The sequence below is a fragment of the Octopus sinensis genome, linkage group LG7 (genome assembly GCF_006345805.1).
Source record: "Octopus sinensis linkage group LG7, ASM634580v1, whole genome shotgun sequence".
In the NCBI taxonomy this organism is placed as follows: Eukaryota; Metazoa; Mollusca; class Cephalopoda; order Octopoda; family Octopodidae; genus Octopus; species Octopus sinensis.
The window spans coordinates 81,469,893-81,482,392 of record NC_043003.1 but is presented as its reverse complement, the minus strand read 5'-3'; the positions used below and the strand labels follow the sequence as shown (position 1 = coordinate 81,482,392).

Sequence of the window (12,500 nt, the reverse complement as noted above, 5' to 3'; positions counted from 1 at the left end):
GCAAAAGATATGAATACTCCCTTCCTCCGTCCACACACACACACACACACACACCACACACACACACACACTAAAAGAAATAAATAATAGACAGTACTTCTCATGTGAAGTTTCTGGCAATATTTGCTGAAACATTTGTGTTACAGACACAACAAGTATTACTCTCCCTATCAATTCCAGTTTATCGAAATGCCTTAAGACTTTAGGTTCTTGTCTTTGATTTCAGAATTGCACCACAATTTCAGAGTTCTACCACATTGAATTTTGATATCTCTTACATTGGTCGATTCATCTAATTGTAATGCTCCCTTACAAAATGTTCCCTTGAGCCTAAATCCCAAGAAGTCGTTATTGATATTGTAATAGAAGCACTTTATGTGAGATTGATTGTAATATTATTCTCGATTACAACCACTTGGTGTCTGTTAAATTAATCTTATATAACTTGTAGTAATACTACTGTTATCATTTTGTAACTTCTACTTGCTAATTCTTTTGTTGTTCTTACTTTTTTTGTTGTCATTGTTGTTCTGACTGTATTATAGGACGAGACCACCTGAAAGTCAAAAACCCAACCAATCGATTCAAACGAAATTTTGTTTAAGAGTAGGATAAAATGATAGTGTATTTCTGAGAGAAGGAAAGAAATATAAAGAGAAAGTGAATGACATTCTTAATGATAAACACACACGCACACCACACACACACATACACACACACACACACACATTGACAAATGTCTTTTACTGTAGCCTCGCTCCAACCTAATCTTTGTCAGCGGATTTTGTAAATGGAAACAAGAAGAAGCCTATTGAAATCCGAAAGAGAATCGTGTTATACAGTGGTAGAGTATCAGCTGTTGGACATTAGAATCTGAAGAAACACCACAGCGCGAAGCATTTTATGGATGTAAAACCCGAGGAAACCCCCATACATTGGCCATAAGTAGCTTTATCTAATTACATTATATATGCAAAATCACTGGAGATCTGGCTATGCCTTGTGCTTAGGGAGTTTGCCTCACTTGTCACTAAATACTGACGTTATGAATTGTTTTGACTCTTATTTCTAGCAATACTGGTGCTGAATAGTGCCCTCAGTCAATTTAGTGATGTGTATATGTTTGTGTGTGTGTGTGTATAACTTTGGCTACACATTACTTGATGAGAATTGTTTTGATACAAGCGAGGTTGTCTGTTTGCAATCTTCTTTGAAAAACACACCTAGCTATGAAAAAATAATACCTTGCTTGGAATCTGGTGAGGTTTTGTGAAAGGAAGAGCATCTGACCATAGATAATCTGTTCCAATAAATTCTATCTGATCCAACAGACAAAATGGAAAAGGCATTGCCCCGGAAGGATGATGAGGGAGATGTGCTGGAACAGCCACTCTGACTTATGGTGGTCACACTGGAGGATAGCCATCACCAGTGGTGCTGAGCAGGGATATGGAACAGGAACAAAGAACATCAGAGGTTTCCACAGGCTCAGCCATATATATAAGAGAGGGTGCTGAAAGGTTCTTCGTTTTGGGTAAAAAAAAAATACAGGAGTAAAAGAAAATCAGTTAATTATGATTTTATTCAACATATTCCCCTCTCAGATTCACATACTTATTGCAATCCTCCTTCAGCTTTTCTATGTCCTATAAAAGAGCTTGGAGGATGGGCCTTCAATCAGGCCTTTTGCAATAGTTTTAAAACCAAGGACTTTTCAGTCCCTCATTGTATATATATATATATAGGGAGAGTTTACGAAAAAAACAAAAGATGAAGACAGGTGGTGTACAAAACAAACAGATGTATTAGTATAATGATCAGGAATAGAAAAGTCTTTGATGCTTCGAGCCTACACTCTTCTACAGAAAGGGACACAGAAAAAACAAGGAAAGAATAAATATGTTTGTAGTGGCTAACATCTTATATATGATAGACTTCCAATCAGTCTTTTGTCTACCAAATCCCCTTCATAAGGAATTGGACAATTTAGAATTGCAAAGCCTCAAAGAGTGCTTCTTAACCACTCTGCCACACCTGTCCCCATAAGTTTGAATGAAGTCATACATGTTAGTTACAGACTGTAATACCTTACAGGAAGAATAGGTCATTTCATATCATCTTTAACAGAATCATATATAGCCCAGACATTTCTTCACAGTATCATTTCATTAGAGTGAACTTTAATCATTAATGGTTCTGATTTCATTGTCAGTTGGCTATGCATAGTACAAAGTTATTTTGCATTCCTTCTTGCCAAAACTAAACAGAAAACTAAATAAAATAAATATGTTTCATATCTTCAGAAGTTATAAAGAGAGGAGAGAAAAAAAAAGGAAGTGAAAATACTCAATATTTTTCTCCTATGACATAGTCACAACTAAAAGAACATTTTAAGTCAGAAGAAATTTTTCATACATGTAATGAAAAATGCATTCAGCCATATATGCATTTGAAGCTTTGGTGATTCTATGCAATAATGTTATAAGAAATCATAATGTGAAAAAAAAAAAAAAAGAAATTTTTCTTTATTTTTGCAGAAACTGAAATTTGGTACTACATTGAATCTATTAAATGTTATTTAATTTTTATTATTGCCTAAGTTGTCGACTTGAAAAATGTAGTAACATTAAAAGTCACTTAATTTCTCCTACCATGATACAGTTTTATAGTTTTTGTTTATTTACTTTCTTAAGATTCTACATTTTCAATATGCTCATATATATATATATATATATACACACACACGCACACAAATGCATACATATATGCACGAATACATATACGCAAATATGTATTCATGCATGTGTGTATGCATAAATGTGTGTGAGTGTATGTGTGTATATATATATACACACATATATGCATATATATAAATATATGTACACACACATATAACACAAATGTGTATATATCATCATATATATAATATATATATACACATGTATATATATATATACACATGCATATATATATATACATACACACACACATATATATACATACACACACATATGTTTATGCATATATATATATGTCTGTATGTGTATATTTATATGTACATAATATATATAAACATACATACATGCATATATATATATATATATATATATATATATATATATATATATACATATATATATATATATATACATATATATATGTATTTATATATATACATATATAATAATACGCACACCCACACACTTTCGAACAATGCTTTTTTTCATTAACAGACGTACATACTTACATAACATTTTAGCATATTTGAATTATACTTTAAATGTTACCAATGATGTGCTTCAGTGCAAAGTATTAACTGCAATGATAGATGTATTGTGACAGTACATGAAACATTGCTGTCTTTTCTCTGTTCAGCATCTATAAGTCAACATTAACATGCATTGTTTAAGGAATAATTGGAGACAGGATTTTATGGCTAGCCAGGTACTCATTCTGATGCCATGCCTTATTTATTTTTTTTTTTTTTTTCATAGAAGGAATTGTTTTTGAAATATGTTTTCTAAAATATACAGTGACTGGTTGTGGTGTCATAAAGGGATGCAAACATTATATCACCATTTTGCTGAATCAGTGACAAGCAACAGTATAGTAGGACATCAATACCTAGCACATGTACTCACATATATACATATGCACATGCATCGTATGCATGGATGTATATGTATGGATATATATGTATATATGTATATATATATATATATATACATATATAGCGGAGTAAGCACATAAATGTGAAACAAGGTGGAAAAAAGAGTACTCAAATACCAGAGGTAGAGTAATATGCTTTATTTAAAAGCAGCAGAAATATATTGTTATTTCTGTTCTATTTTAACAAAGCTGTCAGACGAACGGGAACATGAAACTCTGAGTAACAGCTTTTGTTATATTTCTGCTGCTATTAAATAAAGTATATATATATATATATATATGAGTGGGCATACAAGAATGTGTCTCTATGTGATGATATATATATATATATATATATATATATATATATATATATATATATAATATATATATATATGTATGTGTGGGGATAGATTCATAGATAAATATGTATACATTTTAAATATTTTTACTTGTTTCAGTCATTTGACTGTGGCCATGCTTGAGCACTGCCTTTAGTTGAACAAATCGGCCCCAGGACTTATTCTTTGTATGCCTAGTACTTATTCTATTGGTCTCTTTTGCTGAAGCACTAAGTTACAGGTACAGATACCAACATCAGTCGTTAAGCAATGGTGGGGGGGGGGGCAGACACAGACACACAAATACACACACACACACATATGTATATACAACATGCTTCTTTCAGTTTCTGTCTACCAAATCCTCTCACATGGCTTTGGTCGGCCCAAGGCTATAGTAGTAGAAATTTGCCCAAAGTGTCACACACTGGGACTGAACCCGGAACCATGTGGTTGGGAAGCAAACTTCTTGCCACACAGCCACACCTGCACCTATACAGATATATATTTCAGCATACAAAATGGCAAAAGTGTTGTCCCAGAGAATGTCAAGGTTGATGCACCAGAGCAGCCGCTGTGACTCACAATGCTCAACCCTGCAGTTAGCCAACAGGAGTGGGCAAGGATATGGTTTTGAAGCTGAGAATTCCTGAGGTCTTCATTGCCTCAAGCTCAACCATAAGTCTTTGACAGTTATGCAGTTTCAACATAAACACAGATACAATCTAAACAAGAAGTACTTTATAATACTTTAACCTTGCCCAAGCGAACAAACATATGACCAAAAGTAATTAAGGTCATATCTGTTCTATCTAGTTCTATCCTATGTGTTGTTTGTGTCTTTATCTGAGCGAGTATAAGTGAGGGAAAATTTCGCTGCTGTTATTTCTAATTTGTTGAGCGGTCAGATTGAGGCTCACTAATTATTTTTGGAGATGGCTATCTGCAAATGCAAGCCCCATGAGTCTCAATAGTTGCTCCAGTACATCTCCCTTACCATCTATCAGGTCAGTGCCTTTTCCATTTTGTCTGTTTCCATTTGGAACCAAAAGGCAGTCATGCCAATTGACTAACTATAAAGAAATGATGCTGAACTAGTGCACATGACTTTATAGTGTGCATTTTCACAGTTTCTGTAACCCTTTACAATTTTCTAACTAACCCCAATGTCCTTTGTCAATACCACTTCGATTATCATTACAGCAACGACAACTATTGATACTTTTGATTGAATAAAATAACTTGCGATTAAATATGATAAAAGCAATCTTTATATTCAACTTAACATTTGATTGTATATACTTACAACATAATTGTATCAGTTGTATGAAATTAATAAAAGAACTGAGACCAGCTAAAGTAACAGAATACTGGACTAAATTATTTATATTATATTAATTTCATTTCTCTGTGTTCCGTTTTCAGTTTCTGTGAAGGACAACCTTGAGGTTTATCAGTTTCAGATCAGTCAAATAAGGACCAAGAGTATATAGATTTTCATTCAATCAGCTATACTCTCTCTCTCTCTTACAGGTGTTTCACCTTGTTCCTACGAAAGAAATCAATAATATTAAATTAGTAAACTACTCAGGGAAATGAATGGATATCACTGTCATTGTTAGGAATATAAAGATATTGGTTGTCTCACTTTTCAATTACAGACCAGGATATAAATGTCATTAGACTATTGGGAAAACTCCTCAAAATCTTATAAGCCAGATGTATCTAAAGTCTATGTGTGTTTGTCATTGTATATGTGGATATTTATACGTATGCATACACATATATATGTATGTATATACAGACACATATATACACATATACGTCCATATATATGATAGAGAGAAAGTGAGTGAGAGAGAAATGGAAGAAGAGAGGTGTATTTAGGGAGAAAGATTCATAGATATGTATGTGTGCATGGGCATATAGAAGTAGAGGAATATTAGAAATTGTGAAATATAAGACTAAACATTGCAGAGTAATTAGTTTTAGCTTTCTGTGTTGTAAGTTATAAAGATAGATAGATAGATAGATAGATAGATAGATAGATAGATACAAACAAGATGGCCCAGAAGTTGCATAACTATTGAAGAAATTCAAAACGATTTTGCTAACAGTTATATTTTCTCTTTTGTTTCAGATATTAAAACATGGACCATAGGAAATTTGTTATGGAGAAATATACCAAGGCACAGTAAGCTAAAATTATAGAATTTTGCAGTTCTATATTTAAGAGATGAAGAATTATGTACATTATTTACAAGTGACAGATATGGCATAGTGGTTAAGAGTGCAGGCTACTAACCCCAAGATTCCGAGTTTGATTCCAGGCAGTGACCTGAATAATGATAACAACATCGAAAAATACCTTAGAAATGAGAACCCAGTTTAGAAAATTTCTCCATGACACCTGATGATGGCTGGAGAGTATATCAGCCGAAACATGTTAACAACAAACAAGATGAGAACAAATATCCATCAATTGTAAATATTGTATAGAATTTTGTTTTGAAAATGGACAATTCATAACGCACACACAAAGAGCATACATCACCATTACAAAGTAATGAACCCACTCACTAACTCATGAATTATTCATCTAATTCAATGATATAATATAAATGTGCTGAAAGAAAAACTGGACATAAGAGGATTCATATGTAGTGTGCAAGAAAGAAAATTGTGGTGTTATGGACATATGATGCTTATTGGAAGACAACTGTATAAAGTAGCTCTGATCCTTTAAAGTGGCTGGAGTTTGTGAAAGACGGAAAGCAAGGAAAACATGAAATGAAGGAATGATGGCTGATCTTAGGACTTAGAACTTCATGGAGACGACAAAGTATTGAGATGTCTGTTGCTATGTGGTTCGGAAGAAAACCAACCCAAATCAGTGAAACTAAGTCTGGAAGCACTGTGTGCATTCGTGTGTGCGTGTGTGTGTGTGTGTGTGTGTGTGTGTGTGTGTGTGTGTGTGTGCGTGTGTGCGTGTGCATGTGTATGTGCATGTCTCTATATGTGTGTGTGTAATATGAAGGGTTTAGTTCCCTGATGATCTAAAGGAAAAAGGTACATTGCATAAGTTCTAGAATTGATCATCAGTTACATTCCACATTCACAGCTAAGAGTGGAGCTAGGGGTCTGTAGTAGGGTTCCAAGTAATTAGGCATACATTAAAGAAAAATAGACAACAAAACCAAGGCAGGATGGAGTATCTTAAATCATTTAGAATATCTAATTAGAGTAAGGTGAAACAAAAAAGGAGAAGTAGAAGTAATTAATGTCTTATAGCTGTTTCTGGGATATCCCAGGTGATGGGTCAGCATCCCCATACACTGGGTATTCCGTCATCAGAGACAAGGTGAGTGTGCAGGAATTCTCTTTTATACACTGTGAATTCTCTGTCTGGAACTTTCCTACATTCACACCTTGTTTCTGATGATGGAATACCCAGTATATGGAGATGTTGACCCATCACCTGGGATATCCCAGAAACAGCTGTACGACAATAATTACTTCTACTTCTCCATTTTTTAACTCACCTTACTCTAAATATTCTAAATGACCTGAGATACTGGTTGTATCTTGGCTTGGTTGTCTATTTTCATTATATATATATATATATATATATATATATATATACACACATATATATATATGCAGGGGTTGGACAAAATAATGGAAACACCTTCAAATTTCCAAAAAAATTATTTTAATATGGGGTAGGACTGTCTTTGGTAGTAATTACAGCTTGAATTCTATGAGGTATGAACTTGTATGGTTTGAATTGTTTCCAAAGGAATTTTTGTCCATTCTTCAGATAAAAAAGCCTCCAGTTCCTGTAGTAATGATGGTGGAGGATATTGACTCCTACTTGTTTTTCTAAAAGTTCAATAATATTAAGATCAGGGGGCTGTGGTGGTAGCCAGATAAGATGTTCAACTTCGCTAGAATGTTCCTTGTGCCATTTCAGTAACAACTTTAGCTGTTTGAATTGGTGCATTATCATCCTGAAAAATTGTGTTTCTCTCCGTAAACTGTTCCGCAACCATAGGATGAATTTGATTAGATAAAATGCTTAAATAGTCTTAACTATTAATTCTGCCATGAAGGGAAACCATTGGGGCGGCAGATTTCCAAGACATAGCCCCACCCCCGATCATTACAGATCCTCCTCCATGTTTAACAGTTAGGCAGTATGGGTCAAATGCTTCTTTAGGCTGTCTCCACATGTATACTCAGCCAGTCATTGTAAATAAGGCAAAGGATGACTCAGCCAAGAAAATAACATTCTTCCACTGCTCTAGGAACCAATTCTGTTGGTTTTTACTCCACTCTACATGCTTTGCAACGTTTATTTTTGAAACTAGTGGTTTTCTGATTGCAGCCTTCTTTGAAATCCAGCTTTGTGCAGCTCCTGGCAAACAGTTTTTGTGGAAACTGGGTTCTCGAGACGGTCGTTAAGCTCTGCAGTAATTTTGGGAGCTGTACACTTGTGATCCTTTCTAACAATTTGCATAAGAGTCCGACGGTCCTGTCTGAAAGTTTTGTTTGTCTTCTGGAGTTTTGTTTTAATGAGGAGGTTATTCCCCCCTTTCCCAAAGTCTGTCATTTCTTTTGAGACAGCACTTCTTGATACACTAAATATTTTGGCTGTTTTCATTACACTAGCACCTGTCATACATGCACCAACAATTTGACCTCTTTGAAAGTCCGATAGATCTGTCATTTTAATGAATCATAATTAATTTTTTCTGATGATATTTGAAAAGAAACAGTAATTTTAGCAAAACATTAAGCAACACAAATAATAAATCAAAAATAAACAAGCTTTTGATGGTTTTATAAATATTAAAAATAGTTCAAAATTATGATGATATGATGCTAGGTGTATCCATTATTTTGTCCAACCCCTGTATGTATGTATGTATATATATATATATATATATATATATATATATATATATATACCTGAATCATTTGCTCAATTTTCTTCTCAGACCATCTCTATTGGCTGCTGTTGATGATGATGATGATGGTGATGATGACAATGATGATGACGACAATTGTTATAGATATATGCACAACCCAACTCATACTTCATCTAGCAACAACAATACTAAATAATGTTGGAGTGTTTAGCTGTCAGTACTGAGTTGACATCCACATGTGGGTATTAGTGTAGCATAGTAATGGAGGACCCTTACCTAAGACACATTAGAGGAAGTCAAAGCAATTAAGTAGAGTCTGTGACTCAATCAATTATCAATTACTGCAAAGAAACAGAACAATTTTTTTATAGGAGAAATGAATCACCTTTCACAATCAAATAATGTGTGGAAGAGAGATAGGATGATTTAGAACAATTTAATTGGTTTTTACAACTAGATAGTTTTCCCATTAATTGCTAGCAAGGGACAGATGCATACTGTTAGAGACAGTGTGGAGACCAAGCTCAATCAATATGGTAGTGGGTAACCAGCTGCATTTTGTTTGTGGCTAAAATATTTAGCCCTGAAATGGCCCGGTTACTTCTGCTTTAAATAGATACAGTGGCATAGCAGTGAGTGGTCAGTTAATTGGCTTGTCAACTTGCAGTGCAAAATCTTCTTTCCTGACACAAGCCAGTGAAATATTTAGGTTGTGGCTCCCTTTGCTAGCAATAGCAGCCAAATTGCACTCATATCCTACATAGGAGTGATGCATTGGATAATGGGTGTTTTTCTTTCATTTCTGATTCAAGACCAGTAAATTTAGAGGGAGAGGAAAAGCAAATTACATCATCCCACAATGCTTAACTGTTACTAATTTTGCAGACCATATAAGGATGAGGGGTGAAATCAGTCTCAGCAAAGTTGGAAGTTATAATATTAAGCTAGAAGAAATGCCACTAAACATTTACTCTAGTATGCTAATCATTCTGCCTGCTCACCACCTTTCATGATGCATTGAATAATGAAACATCAGATAACCTATTAATGAAAAGAAGACAGAGCGGTGACAGCTACAGAGTCTCAGATCAAAGTCTGCTCAATCATGGTTAACCTTGGGTTAATTAACAGCGTCAACAACAACAACATCAATGACAACTCTTCCAAGATGGGTTCTATCACTCTGACTTTTCCTAGACACACTTAGCGTCTTGATACAATCTTCACGATATTGTTTTTCTTCTTAACAGTACCTTGTCAAAATTATTAAATGTGTATGTAAATAACATTTTTGATCTCTTGTACAAAACAGTTGCACCTTTTACAAATAAACATCATTTTATTTGACTGAGATTAATTAAGCTTAATTTATATGTATCTATATTAGCGGTAGTGTAATAAACACACTGTTGCTTTTATTTCATATCTGAATTTATTCTTATGTATACATTGCCTGGGCATACCCTCACATCATTTGCATGCCATGTGCATAAAAGTTGTAGATTGGTGAAGCGATTCAGCTCTGATCTTGTTCGGTATATGATGCTGACAAGCCGCAAAAATGTCGAAATATTGATCTCACCTGTCCGTGACTCTAAGGTGTTTTTTCAGATGGCATTTTGAGTGAGTATTCTCCATGATGCCAATAGCAGCCTATGTGCTAAGCGCATATGGTTGATAATATAGGTATGTATGTAGGTGGAGAGCTAGCAGAAACGTTAGCACACCGGGCGAAATGCATAGCCGTATTTCGTCTGCCGTTATGCTCTGAGTTTCAAATTCCACCAAGGTCGACTTTGCCTTTCATCCTTTCGGGGTCGATAAATTAAGTACCAGTTATGCACTGGGGTCGATGTAATCAACTTTGTTTGTCTGTCCTTGTTTGTCCTCTCTGTGTTTAGCCCCTTGTGGGTAGTAAAGAAATAGGTATGTATGTATGTGTGTATGTCTGTATGAATGCATGTATATATATGTAAAATGCATGTGTGGAAGCATGTTTGTATGTGTGTGTGTGTAAATATGTATCGACAGCAGGAAGAATGTAGTGCAGAGTTATATGATATTTAAATTTAACTTTCTACATTCTAAATTCTTTTAGGTTTATTCACTAATAATAATGAACAAGTACACACATACAGGGTGTCTCATAACAATGGGATGTATTAAACTCAAATAGATAGGTCTGGAACTCGCACATTTATTACAAATAAAGAACCAACACAACTATAAGAACACACACATACATATATAGACATACACAAACACACATACATATACATATACACAATGGGCTTCCACACAATTTCCATCTACCAAATTCATTCAGAAGACATTGGTTGACCCAGGGCTAGAGTAGAAGAGCCTTACCCAAGATGCAAAGCAGTAGGACTGAACCCAAGACCACATGGTTGCAAGAGCAAGTTTTATGTATCAAATGATGGGTAACTTTGAAAAAAACATACCAGGGTGTTTACCTGTCATATGGGTAATTTTGAAAATATGTTTGTCACCATGGGCAATATCAGGAAATATAGCACACATAGAGTAATTGTATCTAACTTTTTATCTGCTTACTTGGTGCTTACATAAGAGGATGAAGCGAATTCTAATTTTCTAAATGAATAAAATTTATTCCACAGTCTGAAGATAAAATTTTGTACATTATTAACTTAGAACAAAATTGAATAAAACAAATTTCTCATTTGTTTAACTCCACCAATAATTACTTTGTCATTTACCCCCTTTCCTCCCTACCACTGCCACTTGGCTTAGTATCTATTACTTATTTCAGCCACTAGATTGAGCCCATGCTGGAGCACTAATTTGAAGAATTTTTTGTTCAATGTATTGACCCCCAATATTTATTTTTTAAAGCTTGATACTTATGCTGTCGGTTGCTTTTGCCAAACCACTGGTTGGGGGACAAAAACAGACACAAAGATACACACACAGATACACACACACACACACACACACACACACACACATATATATATATATATATATATATGATAAGCTTCTTTCAGTTTCAATCTACCAAATCCAGTTAAGGATTTGGTTGACCTCGGGCTATAGTAGAAGACACTTGCTCAAGGTGCCACACAGTGGAAATGAACCCAGAACCATATGGTAGAGAAGCAAGCTTCTTAGCACACAGCTACGCCAGCACCTACATGTACTTATCCTGCCCCTCTTATGTTAACACTCTTTTTTATTTTAACTCCAACATGTATATCAGCTATTATTGTTTTCAAATTTTGGCACAAGGCCAGCAATTTCGGGGGATGGGTAAGTCTATTCCTTGATTCCTGCACTCAACTTGTACTTATTTTATCAACTCCGAAAAGATGAAAGGCAAAGTCAACGTCTGTGGAATTTGAACTCAGAATGTAAAGATAGCTGAAATGCCACTAAACATTTTGTCCTATTTTGCTAACAATTCTGCTAGCCCATCCTATATATATCAGCCATTATTAACCCTTTCATTACCAGCTCTGGCTCTGAGTACAAATGTCTTGTTTTCATCACTTCTTAATTAAAATATTCCACCAAACCTTAGTCACAATTTATGTTCCTAACA

The 12,500-nt window shown here is 34.6% G+C and overlaps 1 long non-coding RNA gene across 1 annotated transcript in view; it reads left to right on the top strand.

Annotated features, from left to right (window-relative positions):
* Positions 1 to 8,541: 8,541 nt before the first annotated feature.
* The window catches only part of LOC118764118, an 11,035-nt gene continuing 7,076 nt past the window's right edge, over positions 8,542 to 12,500 (top strand). Inside the window, exons 1-2 of the long non-coding RNA XR_004999909.1 lie at positions 8,542 to 8,552; positions 11,097 to 11,100. This is a non-coding gene — a long non-coding RNA (uncharacterized LOC118764118). The remainder of the gene's footprint in view (positions 8,553 to 11,096; positions 11,101 to 12,500) is intronic.